Raw genomic sequence first — 20,555 nt, 5'->3', positions numbered from 1 at the left:
ATTTCAGCAGCTGGACACTGATGAATCTGTCTCCTGCTTGCGGCTGCTAGAACAAGTGATGCAGGCAGCATACACAGGTCAGAGTGGCATGGGTGCAAAGAGGGGTAGTATACAAATATCAGAGCCATGACATCTGCCACACCAGCCTGGCTGAGAAGCACATCTATTCAATAGATGTGCATCTCAGCCAGGCTGGGGTGACAGATGTCATGTAGGTGACACAGTGATATCAGGGGATGTCCTTGAAGGGGTGTTGGGGAGCTCTGAGAGCCAATGCTGGTAAAAGAAATAGACCTGCCTCCTCTCCCTAGCCTCTCCTCTTACCCCACATAACCTCATCCCCTTTCGCCCTGTCACCTCACCCACCATAAACTCACCACCTCTCGCCCGCCGTCAACTGACACCCTCTCGCCCTATCACCACACCAGCTCTCACATTCCCCTGTCACCACACTACCGCCATCACCACACCTGCCCCCCGCCCCCCTGACACCACACCTGCTTTCACCCCCGTTTATTTAGTCCTTAGGGGCCCCCTGTGTTATGTCCCTCTGGTCTCTTAAATCGGCTCTGCTGTCACCGGAAGAGCACTGGATGCGCAGCGCACTATTTCCGCACATGTGCAGAAGCTACTGAAGGATGCTGGGGCTGCACCCAGCGCCATTTCAATTTACAAGGCTGGCTGACATCTGGCTGCTGTCTGTCCATGTCCAGCCAGTCCCAGTGTGCCCAGTCCGCTGCCCCCGATAAGTCCATGGCAAGTGCAGTACTACTGTGCTCCAGCCTTATGTGTGCTGTCCCAGAGTCCTCCTGAGCCCTCCGAGCATGTAAGCCCCCATGGCATCAAGCATGAAACCCCTAGCAATTATCATGTAGGTAATTGACACTTATGTGGCATCATATGTAACAGATATTATGATGCGTGGTATTTTATGTGATCGGCATTACGGCATGTTCATAATGTTTAATGGGCATCACGCATGTCAAATAATGCGCAATGAGTATCAGTGTGTGGCATAATGTGTGATGGGCATTACTTGTGCGGATTAATGTGTAATGGGCATCACGGTATAAGGCGTAATGGGCATCATGGTCTGAGGCGTAACATGTAAGGGACATCATGGTGTGAGGTGCAACATCTAATGGGCATTAGTCTAGTATGTGTGTGTGTGTGTGGGGGGGGGGGGGGGGGGGAATAATTCTGAAGTGCATATACATAAATGTCACCTTCTATTTAGTTTGCATTGATGCCCCATAGGCTTTTATAGACACTCCCAGTAGGCGGCAATGGACACGCCCGGTAGGCGGTGATGCACACGCCCAGTAGGCGGTGATGGACATGCCCCTCCAATGGTGCACCCCCTAAGAAAATGGGCTGCGCACGCCTATGCTGACCAATCAGCCCTTCTTGCAGACATATCCACCAATCAGATTACAGACACACTTCCTGCTGGTATAGAAATAAAAGATTTAAAAAGCAGCATCTGTGTGTTCTGCTAGGGTGCTTTGTTTATGCAATTGCTTTTTATTACATAGAACACTAACATAACACTAACATCCACTATCTTTCATAAACTAGAGTGAGTGTGTTATGTTGCTGCCCTCAGCATTTTAGCTCTGTGACACTTAGCGTGTGTGACTCACTGCTTAGGGTAAAGATCACATTTATTTCAAGGCTATAAATGCAGTGGGCGACTCATTCCGGTTGCTGTGTGATTACGGAGGAAGCTTGCTTTGCAGAGGAGCCCTAAAGAGTCCCTGACGTGAAGCATTGGTCTGGCGGGTGGCGGTTCTGAGCGTGGATGTCTGTTTCCTCCTGTGTCTATAACAGACCATTCTGTCCAGCTGTCAAAGCACCACAGATCCCAGCAGGTGTATCCAGCTAGCTGTCGTGGTTCTGCGTTACATAAATAGCCTGCGTATGATCTATAGTCCTTCTGCTGACCTCACTGTTCCCCGTGTAGTCGCCTGGCAGAGAATGTATTGGTTTATTTGCACATGATCAGGAACTTGGAAAATAAGGTTGTACAAATGTACAGGTTCTACAGAACAGAATCTGCAACCGATGGGACAGGTCACTGTGACCATTAACGTGTCGCATGGAATAATATTACACCTGGTTTTAATAGGTAAAATTCTAACATGAACAAAACACCATTATTTCATGTAGGTGGAACCGTAACATGATAAAGCCACTGTCTGTTATACCCCTTTTACATTGCAGCTGTAACACGGTATATTGCCGTTTTTTTAGTGCTTTAAAACGGTTCCAGCTGCAATGTGAAAGCTACATTGTCAATTTACCGGTTACAGAAAACCGGTATTTTGACACGTGTTAAAAGCAGGATCCTACACGTTTCTGAGCCGTTTTCCCTGCAGTCTGAACAGCTCAGAAACGGTATTTGCTACAAATGATAACCACACTTGATCCCCGCCCACAAGCAGGAAAAAAAACATTTAAAATGACATTGTATGGCTTTCTATGGGTGAAACGGGTTGAATCTGAAAGGTACTATGGAAGCCCATTTATTTATATATGCAAAGTCTATCTAATTTATTCATGTCGCAAGCAATCAATAAGCGAATGTCCAGATTTATAATCAATGAATATTATTTATAAGTGTAAGCAGATGAAACTGTATCATGGATTATAAATATAACAATACAGGTATGATAATTAATAACGATTATTTCACCAGCATCCTTAAATATAGTTAACCTCAGTGTTGTATATGTGTATGTGAATACAGTGCGGGAGGCGTGGCTATACAGTAGCATGAACGAACCTGATTGTCGGCCATTTTGGCCAGAGCACATGTTGGTCTGCCGCATGGCATTCCGCCATTTTATGATTAACCACTGTCTCTGTGTCCACCATTTTAGATTCCGCCACATGGCACACAAAGGAACCTTAACAATCTAAGGACTCAAATCTGCCGCATGGCAACCAAACATAAACTGACTGTACATTCATAATTTCTATCCACAACATTTACTCCAAATTACCTCTAACCTGCATCATGCGATACTCACAATCCTGAATATAACTTGCACCTTTATCAAACACACTAAACCTGCAGCATACACAATTTGAATATCATTAAGCTACAATGTACTTCTCTGAACAGAACACCTAAATGGCATTATACACTCCAAGGCCTAGCTATACCATAATCACATCACATGCCATTACACACACACCATCCAAGCACATGCTAACAACACTTGTTACATATAAGTTGGTTTTATCCAGCCAGTTTATCTAGATATTCTCACTGGATATTACACAAAGCATTCACACTCTTAAATAGAAACAGCTCAGGGCTAATCCATTCTGGGACGTAGACACACACTCGATTACGCACAAATGCTGGAATCCATACATGCTCACTTTAGCCTAACACATGCTTTCAAATACATGCGTCCCTTTGAGCAAACACACACACTTGATTACAAAGAATCCAGACAATAGTGGACTACACTCACAGCACATGTTTCTTACAGACCTATTACATCCGATTATCTAGATACTCTAGTCAGACAATATACTTTATAAAGCCTTTCCGCAATCACACTTGGACACACATTGGCTAGTTAAAATATCCAGACACATAGCAGACAAAAAGGAATCTATTTACACTCCTTGCATACAAAAGATCCAGGAACTAGGCCTTTGCTTTGCCATATGGCAGCAGCAGGTTTAGGCCTCACTTTGTCCACATGTAAACGTACACGGCTATATCTACCAATTTAAGCATGTCCTTGCTCACAAATCATAACAGCTACAAATACCCATATATATATATATATATATATATATATATATATATAACAGATTCCAATCATCACTTTATCTCTTACAGTCACGTTTCACATACCTTCCAATCATTTGACCTTCTCAGACATTCAATACTCCATACCTGAACCATACTCTCATGAATAAGCTCTATCCATTATCAATATTCCGAGCCATGCCTGATACACGGTAAATAACATTAGATACTTATTCCTCAACATGTCCTGGCGAAGTCAGTCCCATACTCCTTCCGTCTGCTGCTAAAAACACACTGCCCTGGTTGATTCTCTCTTGCTTTCCAAGAGAACTCTCGGGGGAGGGGAGAATCCATTCATTCACATTGTATCAATAGCCTACAGACACGCCCCCGGTTACTGTATTTCCTGGGGGGTTAGCTGGTGTTTGGGAATGTTAATGACTTCATCTCTAATGCTGGTTTTTCTGTGATTACTCTAATGTGAACTTATAATTTGTATAAAATGTGAGTGCAACATGATATGAAATTCTAATAACTGTCATCTGACAGCTAATATAGTTCCAGTCATTTAGAGACCAAACTTGGCATTATGGGATAAAATGTGTAACTTGATATGCAATATTTCCTGGCTTATGGGGATAAAGATTATTTATTTCTGACTATATTAAATGTTATGGGCATGGTTAAAATTATAATTATGGAAATTATATGCTGGGAAAAATTAGGCATTGACAGTACAAAACGGTATTTAAACTGCAATATACCTTTTACATCATGCAATATGAAAGGGGTTTAACTGGCTTTTGACCAGTTTTAAGACACGTTTAGAAAATCGGGTTGAAAGCAGGTTTTTGCAATGTGAAAGCAGTATTAGAGATGCTTACCCCAAGAGCTTTGTTTCTTGTAATGCAATTTTGAAAGAGCAGGTCCAGTGTGATGTATTTATTTATTATTATTTACTTATTAACAGTTTCTTATATAGCGCATACAGATTCCACCGCGCTTTACAGAGTATAGTTGAACATTCACATCAGTCCCTGTCCCAGTGTAACTTACAAACTATATTCCCTACCAAATGCACACGCACGCACAGACCATGGTGGGAATCGAACCCATGACCTCAGCGCTGTGAGGCAGTAATGCTAACCATTACACCATCCGTACTGCCCAGTATGTATAAAGAAAAACTATCTAGAAGTCAAGAACTTTGGGTACAGTGGGTCCCATTTAATGTTCTTAAGACCAGCTCAAGTAATTAAACTAATTTATGGTTTAAACTAATTTAAGAGACTTTATATATCGACCATACACAACCTGCAATAGTTCTGACCTATTTTCCTAATTTATGATAAAATGTGATATTATATAAATAATACCTCTAACACCAGTTTCTATAAAGAAATTAATTCTGTTGCTGAATTGTAAGGATTCGGGGCTGGCGCACAGTATAGACACAGTCCACTTTCTTAGTATGGATGCTTGCTGGGATCTGTGGCTCCATAATGAGACCATGTCATGTTCTCCTGCTGTCTGTGTCCTGTGATTCCATGCAGAGACTTTACCATGTTCTACTGGAATATAAAGCCATTAATTGATCATGGTCTCTATTGGGTTCTGCAACATTCCCCAATAAAGGGACATTTCTACATTATCCTGGGATCTAGAGCAAAACCCAATCAAGAGACATTTCCTTGTTCTCATCAGGGTCTGGAACATAACCAATGAACAGACATTTCCATTTTCTACTGGGGACTGAAAAATGCTCTCCTGGGGTCTTGAACAAAACCTAATGAAGAGACATTTCCATGTTCTCCTGGGGTCTCGGACATACTGTAACCCAATGAAGAGACATTTCCATGTTCTCCTGATGTCTCGGACATAACCCAATGAAGAGACATTTCCATATCGTTTTGGAGTCTGGAACATAACCCAATGCGGCAATATTTTCATGTTCTCCTGGGGTCTGGAACAAAACCCAGTAAAGAGACCTTTACATGTTCCCCTGGTTTCTGAGACATTTCCATGTTCTCCGAGTCCTGGGGTCTGGAATGAATCCCAGTAAAGAGACCTTTACATGTTCTCCTGGTATCTGGAACAAAACCCAATGATAAGACATTTCGATGTTCTCCTGGTAATTATAACAAAACCCAGTAAAGAGACATTTCAGTGTTCTTCTAAAGTGTGGAACAAAACCAAATGAAGATACATGTTCATGTTCTCCTTGGATCTGGAGTGTGGTATGTAATCAGAATGTCAACATTTTGACTGTCCACATTGGGCTTAGAGTGAGGTTTACATTCAAAGTGAATGCTAAATGTAATTGTCGACTGTTGACAATGTGACCATCCACAGTCAGACCATATTGACATTCTAAATGTACACTATTTATAATTTCTGGAAGAAAATCTCATGAAGGTACTTTGTCATGTTCTAGAGCGTAACCAGTTGCATCATATTTTCCATATAGACATTGTATCTCAAGCCTCTATTATGAGCTGTTTTTAGAAGAAAAGGGAAAGAAGCCATGTTCCCTCTAGATTATGTAAAATGCTCCCCTGATCCCTCCAAGAAATGCTGGAGAAGCTGCCAAATCTTAGGTTTTACCTTTCTGCTGTCCATGCTCCAAATCATCCAGCATGTGGTAAGGTCCGATCCTTCCTTCATCTAGAAAAGACAGAAAAAACTCTAAATCTCTTTATAGTAATTCTATTAACTCAACATGGGTAGGAAGAAAGAGGTGCAGCGTGAACTGACTCAAGCATCTAACCGCCACAGAGCCTTCAGAGATAAGGGTGACCGAGAAACGATAGCATTGCATGTGATAAAACACTTCATCAGGTGCAGCCGCCCATGAAATTCCACTTCAGATACCCAGACTTAGATGAGCGATGGAAATTCATTTCTGTATCATTTTCCCAGCCTGTGAACTCTTTGAAAAGTTCCTTTCTGGAGTTTAGAAAACCATTGAAGCTTTACCTGTCCGCTGATAAATGCTTTTGGGCATAGTGCTGAGAAGTGAAAATTAATTTTTAAGCATCATAAAATGTGAATGTACCGGCTTTGCCTAAAAATAGACCATAAACTAAACCTTATGATAAAGACCTATGAAGTGTCCTGAATTCTCTCGTCATCTACTTTGAATACGGAACAGTCAGAGACCGAAAGCTCAATCCTATATAAAATGGGCAGCTACTGTCACAACTACATATCCCAGCATGCTCTAATAGCACAATTGTGGGTGTATAATTCCACGTCAGCTGGGGGGGGCATGTTGAAAACGGCTGCTCTATACCACCGGCATAATACACAGTGACTCGTTAGCAACCCAATCAGGCAATTCCTGTCATTTGTCTGTCTTGTGCCCCATAGATAAAATGGGTGGTTTCATTGGTTACCTCGGACTTCTGCACATATCTGTTCTTATCATCACATTATTATTTTGTGTGGGGCTTAAAGGGTTGACCGTAACACCAAAAGGTCGATATGCAATATGTCAGCATTGACAAAAGGTTAACATGCAGTAGGTTAGTGTTGATAAAAGGTCGACATAGACAAGGTTGACACATGAAAACGCGTACAGGAGTTTTCTTCATTTTTTTCTGGCCATGTCCACTTTTGGGAACGTCGACCCCCCAATTAGTGTAGTCTGTGCCGCCACTGCGGTGCTCAATACACTTTACCATTCACATTTGTATTCTGCGTGGATGCTAAAGTATGAAAAGTCCAATAAATTGTGAACAAAATCATGAAAAACCTTTGTGGACCTTTTTATGTGCAGAACATTGCCGTGTCAACTTTTTGCTTATGTTGAACTTTTTGACAATATCAAGCATGTCGATATTTTGTCTGGTGTCTCACATCTCCGAGGACCCTGTGTTGGAAGTGGGCCGGCAGCTGACATCCGCTGTTGTCAGCTGAAAGCCCCCCCCCCCACACACACACACACACACACATCACAGGTGCATTTACATGGAAACAGCCTGTATTTTCATGGGAATACCCATGAAACGCTGAGCGTTCCCATGGCCACGGCCCGTCGCCCCACACCCACCCGCCTGCACTTCTAAGTGCAACGAGACAGGATACGTGGAATAAGAAAGTCACACTGCGCTCAAGAAGGTCCTCCTTATAGTCACCATATAAATCAGAAACCCAATTGGAATAAATGAAGTTGGATGGATCCTCCAAACATGTAAAAGAGAAAGGTACACAAAAAGTGCATAACGTTTTAAAAACACACTATTTATTTAAGATGTACACTCACATTTAGTTGAAGGTTAAAAACACATGAACAATCTGTATTTCTGGAGGTGTTTATGCGGAATAGCTGCTCCTCTAAATACCTTTCTGTGCCATACTTAGTATTCCAGAATTGTCCATCCCTGTTTACCGGGAGCGCCACCCCCAATAACACTCCATATTCATCAGATGGGACAATATCAGGAATACAGGAATACATGTGAAGAGAGAAGAATATATAATAAATACAAATGAATTAAAGAATACAGTAAAAAAGTGTAATAATGATAAATGCATCTACTGTACATCATGAGCTTTTTAAGAGTTATGACCATTGGGAACAAGTGTGTTTAGTGTGTTTAACATAAAAATCCATTTCATTTTATTATGGGCCAGTTTGGTTTTTAGATCTCTATTCTTCCAAGTCAGGGGTGGATTAGAATAATGGCCAGATAAGAAAGAAAATGCAAATGAAGTACAGAGACCAATAACTTTAACATAGGGGACATTGAGGTTCTTAGCACAATAATGTGAGCCCACCTACCACATCAAGGTGACCTCATCCGGTGGGTGGAGGGGAGGGGGGGGGGTTATAATTTTTTATAAAGAATTTTTTTTTTCTTATTTGGAGGAGGATGGGGAGATTGTGCTAGGCTATTCTATGCTGTGCTTAGCTAAGCTATACTAAGACCATGAGGGTTTAAAAGCAGAGCTCAGCCAGAAAGGAAAGCAAATGCACATGAAGTACAGAGACCGATAACAGTAACATGGGGGACATTGAGGTTCTTAGCACATTAATGTGAGCCCACCTACCACGTCAAGGTGACCTCATCAGGTGGGGGGGAGGGGCGGGGATTTTTTTTTTTTTATTTTTTTTTTTTTTTTTTATAATTTTTTTTTTTTTTTTGGAGGAGGGGGAGACTGTGCTAGGCTATTCTATGCTGTGCTTAGCTAAGCTATGCTAAGACCATAGTCTTAGCATAGCATAGCTAAGCATAGAATAGAATAGCATAGATAGACTTACTGTAGCTAAAATTATGTTAAAACTATGCTAATCTATGCTGTGCTTAGCTATGCTATACTAAGAACATGGTTTTAGCATAGCATAGATTAGCATAGTCTTAACATAATCTTAGCTAAGTCTATCTATGCTATACTATCCTGTGCTTAGCTAAGCTGTACTAAGAACATGTTCTTAGCATAGCATAGCTAAGCACAGCATAGAATATCATAGTAGTCTCACCAAGTTGGTTGGGGGAGGGGGGGGTTAATCTGAGCTAGTTGTCTTCCCACAGCATGCACGTCTCATCATTTTGGAGACCCTTAACCTGAGCGAGCGAGGTTTCATCTGCTCGGCTGGGGAATCAGGTGTGTATGCGGCAGCATCAGTTTTCATCTCTTCCGGCTTTGGCAGGAGCATGACTGATGGCTTTGGCAGAAGCATGACTGATGGCTTTGGCAGGAGCATGACTGATGGCTTTGGCAGGAGCATGACTGATGGCTTGTGCAGGACCTCGTCTGATATCTTGGGCAGGACCATGTATCCCTTCTTGGCAGTAAGCGGGAATCCCGCCTCCGGCTTGACCGGGACTGCCATCTTTAGCTTGACTGGGACTGCTGGCTTGTGCAGGACCTCGTCTGATATCTTGGGCAGGACCATGTATCCCTTCTTGGCAGTAAGCGGGAATCCCGCCTCCGGCTTGACCGGGACTGCCATCTTTAGCTTGACTGGGACTGCTGGCTTGTGCAGGACCTCGTCTGATATCTTGGGCAGGACCATGTATCCCTTCTTGGCAGTAAGCGGGAATCCCGCCTCCGGCTTGACCGGGACTGCCATCTTTAGCTTGACTGGGACTGCTGGCTTGTGCAGGACCTCGTCTGATATCTTGGGCAGGACCATGTATCCCTTCTTGGCAGTAAGCGGGAATCCCGCCTCCGGCTTGACCGGGACTGCCATCTTTAGCTTGACTGGGACTGCTGGCTTGTGCAGGACCTCGTCTGATATCTTGGGCAGGACCATGTATCCCTTCTTGGCAGTAAGCGGGAATCCCGCCTCCGGCTTGACCGGGACTGCCATCTTTAGCTTGACTGGGACTGCTGGCTTGTGCAGGACCTCGTCTGATATCTTGGGCAGGACCATGTATCCCTTCTTGGCAGTAAGCGGGAATCCCGCCTCCGGCTTGACCGGGACTGCCATCTTTAGCTTGACTGGGACTGCTGGCTTGTGCAGGACCTCGTCTGATATCTTGGGCAGGACCATGTATCCCTTCTTGGCAGTAAGCGGGAATCCCGCCTCCGGCTTGACCGGGACTGCCATCTTTAGCTTGACTGGGACTGCTGGCTTGTGCAGGACCTCGTCTGATATCTTGGGCAGGACCATGTATCCCTTCTTGGCAGTAAGCGGGAATCCCGCCTCCGGCTTGACCGGGACTGCCATCTTTAGCTTGACTGGGACTGCTGGCTTGTGCAGGACCTCGTCTGATATCTTGGGCAGGACCATGTATCCCTTCTTGGCAGTAAGCGGGAATCCCGCCTCCGGCTTGACCGGGACTGCCATCTTTAGCTTGACTGGGACTGCTGGCTTGTGCAGGACCTCGTCTGATATCTTGGGCAGGACCATGTATCCCTTCTTGGCAGTAAGCGGGAATCCCGCCTCCGGCTTGACCGGGACTGCCATCTTTAGCTTGACTGGGACTGCTGGCTTGTGCAGGACCTCGTCTGATATCTTGGGCAGGACCATGTATCCCTTCTTGGCAGTAAGCGGGAATCCCGCCTCCGGCTTGACCGGGACTGCCATCTTTTGCTTGACTGGGACTGCTGGCTTGTGCAGGACCTCGTCTGATATCTTGGGCAGGACCATGTATCCCTTCTTGGCAGTAAGTGGGAATCCCGCCTCCGGCTTGACCGGGACTGCCATCTTCAGCTTGACCGGGACTGCTGGCTTCACTGGGACTGCCGGCTTTGGCATCGTTGGGACTGCCGGCTTGGCTCTGCCCTGGGTCACTGGCTTGGCCCTGCCCTGGGTCACTGGCTTGGCCCTGCCCTGGGTCACCGGCTTGATCTTGGCTGGGGTTAGATCTGAATATACAGAGACCTGCCCATGTTTGGTTACCACAGGCCGAAACTGAGGCCGGTTTGGTTTTGCTGACAGTTCAGCAGCAGGCATGACAACTGACTCTTTTGCTTTCAGCTCTCTAAAGTGTGACTTGTCTTGTCAAGAGGCGGCAGCAGACTGAGGACAGTAACTCTGGGCACTCATATTTATAGGCTCGCCATTGCAGCATTCTAAAATAGAATGTTGGGAGCAGCAGAATTCTAAAATAGAATATTGTCAGCAGCAGAATTCTAAAATAGATATTGAAAACACAGTACAGGTTGAGTATCCCGTATCCGAATATCCCTTATCCGAATTATTCCGAAAACCATACATTCCAGAAAGTGGGAATTTTTTTTTTATTTTGCTAAAAACTCACTGGGGACATTTGTAACAGCACTACTGAGGGAATTATATTTAACTGGCACTATATATGTACAAGAAAATGATTGCTTGGCATTCAAATTCAATATCTGAGATAGAACACAAATTTTGTTGTTTTCAAACCTTGTTTTTTGAACAAATAAAATATATTTGTGTGCATTTCATGTGTTTGATGTGTTTATACAGCATAAATGCAAGATACTTCAAAATACATAATTGAAATATTAAAATATTCCAAAATACAGAATAATCCGTTATCCAAAATTCTCCTGGTCCCGAGCATTTTGGATACGGGATACTCAACCTGTATTGATCCTTGCACTTACCGTATATAATCAAGTATAAGTCGACCCGAATATAAGCAGGGGCACCTAATTTTACGACAAAAAAACTGGGAAAACTTATTGACTCAAGTGGGGCCCTCACTCGAGTATAAGCCGAGGTGGGCTTTTTCAGCATAAAAACTGTTCTGAAAAAGTAGGCTTATACTCGAGTATATATGGTACTTGTAACTATATTATCTTGCTGGGTGCCTCCAAATGTATGCAGTCACTCCTGCTACACTCATGTGTATCATGCATTTGTTATAGAAAGTAATGTCACATGAAGCCTGTTTCAACGCCTTTATTGGTGCTGTATTGAAGGGGATACGGTCATATTGTCGACCACACTTAGGTCGACAGTCATTAGGTCGACATGGGTTAGGTCAGAAGGTCAACTTTTTTTTACTGTTTTTTTGAGCTGACATGTGCCGACAGGCGGTATTTCATGCCCTACCGGGGCAATAACAGGATAACGCTAGTCCAATGGTGAAAGCAGTCCAGCTCCGGAACTGGGGGTGCCGTCCAAGGGGGTGAAGAAATCCCTGTAGTCCAACCGGGTACAAAACAAAAGTGGCAAGACACGCCAAACTAGTTTCGGGTCACCAGGATCCTTCCTCAGTAGCGTGTCCTGCCTTGCCACAACTGGGTTTATATACGATTCGGCTTCTGTCCCATTAGTGTCTTACTTCCGCTTTCCGCCGGAAGCAAGATGTCCGTGCGTTCCACACGTCGGAGCACCCCCCCCCCCCCCCCCCCCCCGATTGCGGCTTCCCCCAGCCACAGCGTTTAGTTGACCTTTTTTGATGATCTCCGGAGAGGGGGTGGGGCCAAAGTGGCATCATCGCGTTGTTTTGCCCCGCCCCCTCCACGGAGATCGTCAAATTGAGGCACTTTCCTTCATGGGGGCAGGGCTTAATGATGTCACGTTTAAGCCCCGCCCCCTGATCGCCTGCTGAAAGTCTCCTCTCCGGGCTTCTCCCGGAGAGGAGCTTTCTGAAGTCGGCAACCCTGTTATAGTATGTAATGATTCCGTTTAGTGTTTTCTGTGCCATTATTAGATGCTAATCTTGTTTTTTGCAGAAAAAGGAAAAATAATAACTTAAATCTGACAACTTTAATGTTATTAAATGATCACATACAGTAGCTAATCTCCTATTTCAGGCTTGTTCTAATCCCAGTCCTTGGAACACTAGAGAATGGGCACTTTCAACTGTTCCTGTTTAGCTCTTGCGTTGATTTACAATGAGGGAATATCCCAGTACATTATTCTATAATAAAATGCAAAAATGTTCTTTTTGTACCCGTCATTTTCAGCAGTATGCACAAAACAAATCCCCCAAGTCATTCACGCAGCATCCAGGAGAGGGCCGGGGCTGCTTGGTTGTGTCTGGGATGGTTATCGGTACCAGGAGCAGGTGCACTAATGTATCAGCAGGCAGCGCTCAGGAGAGGGTCAGGGGAGGCTGGTGGTGTCTGGGATGGTTATTGCTACCAGGAGCAGGTGCACTAATGTATCAGCAGGCAGCGCTAAGGAAAGGGTCGGGGGAGGCTGGTGGTGTCTGGGATGATTATCACTACCAGGAGCAGGTGCACTAATGTATCAGCAGGCTGCGCTCAGGAGATGGTCGGAGGAGGCTCGTGGGGTCTGGGATGGTTATCGCTCCCAGGAGCAGGTGCAATAATGTACTCAGGAGAGGAACGGGGAGGCTGGTGGTGTATGGGATGGTTATCGCTTCCAGGAGCACTAATGTATCAGCAGGCGGTGCGCAGGAGATGGTCGGAGGAGGCTGGTGGTGTCTGGGATAGTTATCGCTCCCAGGAGCAGGTGCACTGATGTATCAGCAGGCTGCGCTCAGGAGATGGTCGGAGGAGGCTTGTGGAGTCTGGGATGGTTATCGCTCCCAGGAGCAGGTGCAATAATGTATCAGCAGGCTGCGCTCAGGAGAGGAACGGGGAGGCTGGTGGTGTATGGGATGGTTATCGCTCCTAGGAGCAGATGCACTAATGCAGGGGCGGATCCAGGATAAAATGACAGGGGGGGCACCATGATAAAAGAGGGTTTAGGTGGGGGAGGGGCGGTGTTACTGGCGCCAGTGTACATGCTAAGAGAGCGGCAGAGAGAGGGTGGGAATGGGATTAAAAATAGGCCCTGGCATTTAAAGTACGCAGGCCCACCATGGCGACAAAAGTATGGACGTAGTTGTGTGAAAGGGAGTTTGGCCACTCAACAGGGGGCGTGTCCTAGAGTGTAGTGTACAACACCATATACAACTTCTACACATTATGCAAAAAAATACTAGACCCCATTATACTTGCCCCTTACACATGATGCCAAATGGAATGAGCCAAAATTCACATAATGCCACACGGATTGAGCCAAAATTAACATAATAACACACGGATTGAGCCAAAATTCACATAATGCCAAATGGATTAAGCCAAAATTCACATAATGCCACATGGATTGAGCCAAATTCATAAAATGCCATACGGATTGAGCCAAAATTCACATAGTGCCACATGGATTGAGCCAAAATTCCCATAATGCCACACGGATTGAGACAAATTCACATAATGCCACACGGATTGAGACAAAATTCACATAATGCCACACGGATTGAGCCAGAATTCACATAATGCCACACAGATTAAAATTCACAATACGCTTCATAAACAGGGACTTTGTCCACCAAAGGCGCGCATTAAACATTTACACCATAATGTCCATTACACGTTAAGTAGCATGCCATTATGTCCATTATGTATTATACCAAACACCATAATGCCTATTAAAAATTATGCTACATAAGTGCTGCTTATCTACATGCTCATTGCCAAGGGTACCATGCTCATTGCCAGAGGTTCCATGCTCGTTGCCATGTGGGATTACATGCTCATTGCCAAGGGGAATACATGCTCGTGGTAAATAGGGGACAGCCGCCGCCAGGCAGAAGTGATAGCCACTGACAGTGGCAGAGCCTGGCTGTATTCAGAGCACTGCAGGTCCCAGCAATTTGAAATAATACCCCTTTCACACCAGAAAATGCATTGCCAGTTTGGCCCCTTTTACACCATCCTAGTACCTGCATTTAACCGGCTATATATTCGGAACCAACTGACCCATTTACATGAGACAAGTATCATATTGAAGAACTTTTGTGTGGGCTTCGAATGATTTTGGTCCAGTGAAACTGAAACGTTTGGCCCCAGTGTAATCTGCCCTCAAAGAACATGAACAGCCATGAAATTACATTTCAAAAATAAAAAAATCGGTTTACATGCAATATCTCTGGAACCGATTGACTGATATCGACCAGCCTGGTATCATATTGAAAGCCCAGCGATTTCAAATTGAATGAGATCAACCACAAGCTTCTGTGATGCCAATTGGGGAACTGGCAGCCGTCGGAACGGGGTGGGGGTCGGAATTGACGGGTACCATATCCTATGGGGAAAAAAATGTTACAGCTTTGCCAGGCGATATCTCCGGTTCCCGAGGGGCTAGAGACACGGGGGTGGGCTCATTGGAAAGCCCTGGTCCTCAGATACAAAATGAAAGGGGGGCACGTGCCCGGGTGCCCCCCCCCCCTGAATCCGCCACTGCACTAATGTATCAGCGGGCAGCGCTCAGGAGAGGAATGGGGGAGGCTGGTGGTGTTTGGGATGGTTATTGCTCCCAGGAGCAATAATGTATCAGCAGGCAGCGCTCAGGATATGGTCGGAGGAGATTTGTGGGTTCTGGGATGGTTATCGCTCCCAGGAGCAGGTGCAATAATGTACTCAGTAGAGGAACGGGGAGGCTGGTGGTGTATGGGATGGTTATCGCTCCCAGGAGCAGGTGCACTAATGTATCAGTGGGCAATAACTGCACTCAGGAGAGGAACGGGTAGGCTGGTGGTGTATGGGATGGTTATCTACCTATTTTTCAACCAAAATCTCCTCTCTCAGGACTGCCACCACTGCTGCCATGACCTCACCCTCTCCCTCCTCCCCTCCTACATCTCCACTCCCTTCCTTCCAACCCCTGTCCTCATTTTACCCCACCACTGCTGCTGAAGTACACTCTATCCTTCAATCCGCTTCTCCCTCCACCTGCCCGCTCAATCCTATCCCCTCCAATATTATCCGTCGTCTCAGTCCGTCAGTCTGCTCTCACCTGGCTCACCTCTTTAATCTTTCCCTATCCTCTGGGATCTTCCCTTCCTCCTTCAAACACGCTCTTGTCTCCCCAATTCTCAAAAAAACAATCTGGACCCCAACTCTCCATCCAACTACAGGCCCATCTCCCTCCTCCCTTTTGCCTCCAAGCCCTGACCAAAGTCACTAACGATCTACTATCGGCTAAATCCAAAGGCCTCTTCTCTATCCTCATCCAGTTTGATCTGTCGGCTGCCTTTGACACTGTTGACCACCCTCTCCTGCTCAACACCCTCCGCTCCTTTGGCATCACTGGCACGGTCTTCTCCTGGTTCACCTCATACCTCTCCGATCGCTCCTTCTCCGTCTCCACTCCAAGCTCCTCCTCTCCTACTACCCCGCAGCCAGTCGGTGTTCCCCAAGGGTCAGTCCTTGGCCCTCTCCTCTTCTCCCTCTACACCACCTCTCTGGGCACCCTCATCAGCTCCTATGGTTTTCATTACCACCTTTATGCTGATGATACCCTAATCTATCTCTCCTCCCCCGACCTATCCTCATCACTCCTGTCCAAGGTCTCCGAATGCCTCACGGCCATCTCAGCCTGGATGACTTAACGCTTCCTGAAACTAAACATGGCTAAAACTGAACTTCTAATCTTCCATCCCCCGAACATCCCCTCTCCCACTATCTCCATCAGCATTGGTGAAACCGAGATCACCTCCACCGACCAAACGCGCTGCCTCGGTGTCATCATTGACTCCTCCCTCTCTTTCACCCCCCACATTCGTGCTCTCTCACAGTCTTGCCGCTTTCACCTACGCAACATCTCACGCATCAGACCATTCCTCTCCACTGACGCGACCAAAATTCTCATTCACTCTCTTGTCATCTACCGCCTTGACTACTGCAACATCCTTCTCTCTGGGCTACCTCTCACCCACCTCGCACCTCTCCAATCCATTCTTAACGCTGCTGCTAGGCTCATCTTCCTCTCCCGCCGCTCTACTTCCGCCTCCCCCTCTGTCTATCTCTTCACTGGCTCCCCATTCCTTTCCGAGTTCTCTTTAAACTCCTCACCACCACATACAAGGTTCTCTCCTCCTCCACCGCTCCTTACCTCTCTTCACTGATCTCTATCCACACTCCCTCCCGTCCTCTTCGCTCCATCGCTGACCGCCGACTGACCTCTCACCTAATCACCTCCTCCCACTCCCGTGTCCAAGACTTCTCTCGTGCTGCCCCCCTGCACTGGAACAACCTCCCGCCACCCATCAGGCTTTCTGATTCCCTTACCTCCTTCAAGCGCTCCCTCAAAACCCACTTTTTTCGACTAGCCTATCCCTCCTCCTAACCTCTTTTGATCCTCCTATCCTGTCTCCGTTCCTACTTATCCTATTGTTTTTCGTTCCTCCACCCACCTATTTTTAGTATGTTAACTCTTATGAGTAGGGTCCTCCTTCCTCACGTACTCACCCTACCTCTTTACCTCACCTGTGCTCCTGTCCTGTTCTTCCCTTCCTCTACTTCATCTTCAGTCTCCTCGACAATTTTGACACCTACTTCTGAACTGCTGCTGATTTTAGTTCTACCAGCTATACCCTACTGTATTTTTCAACACACCCTGTACGTTACCTTGTAATTTGTTTTTTGTTTGCTATGTACGGCGCTGCGGACACTTTGCGGCGCCTTATAAATAAACGTACTACTACTACTATCGCTCCCAGGAGCAGGTGCACTAATGTATCAGCCGGCAGCGCTTAGGAGAGGGTCGGGGGAGGCTGGTGGTGTCTGGGATGGTTATTGATACCAGGAGCACTAATGTATCAGCAGGCAGCGCTCAGGAGATGGTCGGAGGAGGCTGGTGGTGTCTGGGATGGCTATCGCTCCCAGGAGCAGGTGCACTGATGTATCAGCAGGCTGCGCTCAGGAGATGGTCGGAGGAGGCTTGTGGGGTCTGGGATGGTTATCGCTCCCAGGAGCAGGTGCAACAATGTATCAGCGGGCAGCGCTCAGGAGAGGAACGGGGAGGCTGGTGGTGTATGGGATGGTCATTGCTCCCAGGAGCACTAATGTATCAGCAGGCAGGGCTCAGGAGAGGGTCGGGGAGGCTGGTGGTGTCTGGGATGGTTATCGCTCGCAGGTGCACTAATATACAAGCAGGCAGCACTCAGAGGGCACTAGTCTAAAAAAAAAAAAAACCTCTGCATTTGCTGTGTATTATATATATTCCGTTGTTTGACAATATTGGTTCATTTTTCAATTTATTTTTTGATTCAGCATTTTGGCCCTTATTCTGATCGGTGCGTACTTTTCCGAATTCTTTCGGATGGCATTTTTTAGCCGTCTGCGCATGCGTGGAGAACACGACGCGCATGTGCCACGCATGGTCTCCGTACTTGTTCTCATTAATACCGTACAGAAATGTGCACCGCAATCACTCGGGCAATATGGGTGTGTTATGGGCGTCATGCGGAATGACACAGGGGCGTAGTTTCAAAGTGGGCTAAACTGGGCGGAAACATGGGCGGACACGGGGGAGTACACATATTTTGGTAGGCGTGCATTCGGACAGCACGCCGAATGCACGCGAACAAAAAGGGAAGAAATGTGCGGTGTCCAAAAGGCTACTCTTGCTTTGCGGACACCACTCGGTCATGCGCTAGGCAATCGGAACGCCTAATCAGGACGGACGCACCTCAACCAATGTCACCTGAACCCAATACAATCACATACTTTACCCATTACTTGTTAATTACACGCTTCTCACTGCTACAATTGGAAGCATTGCAGCTTAAAGGGAACATTACATGCTGCACTTGTCACACACTTTTACACTGCAAATAATGCACACAACTTAATATTAATAATACTAATACACATGGCACTTCTGCATGTATCAATTAATACAGACATTTGTGGGGCCAAAATAACATTTATTAAAGAAACTTTGGTAAAAATTTCAAAAACATCACAAAACAAATGGGACCATAACAGGACAAAAAAGAAATAATATAGAATAAATAGCCACAGCAGAATCATTGGGAACACATCAGGTGGCTTCACAACAAAAGTACAGCACCAACACTTCAAGTACAGCACACAGTAATGGTAGCCGAAACAGGGCAACAGGGGAACCAAACATGACATTTGAACCGCGGGCAAAAGTGGTGACCCTGGGCACGGATTTGGACACAGGATGCTGACACACACAGCTCAATGGAAGATTTGGGAAGACATAACGGTGGAGATTAATGGGGACACAAGTTCATTTGCGGGCACGTTTGCCCCTGGCAGGCTCCTTGCCACGTGCAGCAGCTCTTCGGCCTCGTCCACGGCCAGAGTCAGATGGTGGCTCATGTGGAGCACATGCTGGTGAGGGGGTGGATGTTCTTCCCCCTCTGGCAGCAGGGAGTGATGATGTTGGTAATGCACCCGAAGCGGGTGACATTAGGGCCCTTTTGCTGGTAACTAGCTCCACCATAAGTTCATTATGGCGGAGGAGGAGGTCATTTTGCCGCAGGGCTTGATCAGCCAGCACCTGCAGGCTAGCAGCAATAGCTTGGTGGCTGGCACTCATAGCTTGCTGGCTGGCACTCATAGCCTGCAGGCTCGCAGCAATACTCTGCTGGCTGGTGGTCAAACCCTGCAGCACCTCCTCGGCCCTACGCACCCGCTCGAATGCCGACTCTCCCTGCTGCACAATACTATCCAGCACACGGCCCCACATGGACAATTCAGCCGCGGACAATCCCGGCTGCTGCTGCACGGGCCTGCTACTGGGGCCAGGTGGCACAGACTCCACAACCTCCTCAAGAGAATCTTGACCAAGCGGTGGGGATGCTGTTGAACGAGAAATTACCAATTACCACACATTCCATGCCAAATTTTAAACATCTACTTATGGCCTGGCAAATAATTACCTTCAAGCGTAGAAGCCATCACTTCCGCTGGGGACTCGCTGTCTATAGTGCTCACCCCCCGGACCTCCTCCACTGCAATACAGCACTGGGCCATCTCTTCCAGGGGGGTGAGCTCCAGCTTGGATGGCATGGGGCCAGCCCCAGAGGTGTGGCTGTGTTCCCACCACTGGGTCAATTTCTTCTTGAGGTTGCCTTTGAAGTCGTGCCACCTGCAATCAAAGTGTACATATTAATACATGTAACTCCTCATGTTTGCTGTAGCACCCATTGCAATCTGAAACATAATACAACATGTGCCTACTGACACCGAACTTACATTATATTCATTTTTCAAACCAACCCTTAGAAGATACAAAAACAGTCACCCTCCAATAACTATCAATTCAATGTCATGGCCAACATGTCTGTGCCTCCAAGCAACGTGAACACCCATTGCCCAACTCCATCTAATATTGAATGTTAACATTACTGGACTTGTACTACTCAAATGTAACACACATGTACTTGCCTCTTCTTAACATGCTCCGTCTGACGAACTTGTGGAGCCACTGCATTAATCTCCGCCGTTATCTCCTCCCAGATCTTCCATCTCCTTGTGTGTGTCAACTTCACCGCTGGGCACTCAATTAAATCACGTGCCCGGGTCACCAGGATGTCAAGCTCCCGCGGTTCATATGCCATGTTTC

At 46.2% G+C, this 20,555-nt stretch overlaps 1 protein-coding gene across 2 annotated transcripts in view; it reads left to right on the top strand.

Annotated features, from left to right (window-relative positions):
* LOC146045333 (phosphorylase b kinase regulatory subunit alpha, skeletal muscle isoform-like) overlaps window positions 1-20,555 on the top strand; it is a 219,166-nt gene that overhangs the window by 159,094 nt on the left and 39,517 nt on the right. The gene's annotated exons all lie outside the window — the stretch shown is intronic.

Source organism: Crinia signifera, chromosome 11 (genome assembly GCF_055691185.1).
Source record: "Crinia signifera chromosome 11, ASM5569118v1, whole genome shotgun sequence".
In the NCBI taxonomy this organism is placed as follows: Eukaryota; Metazoa; Chordata; class Amphibia; order Anura; family Myobatrachidae; genus Crinia; species Crinia signifera.
The sequence above is the reverse complement of the archived record's forward strand: the minus strand, read 5'-3'. Positions and strand labels throughout refer to the sequence as shown.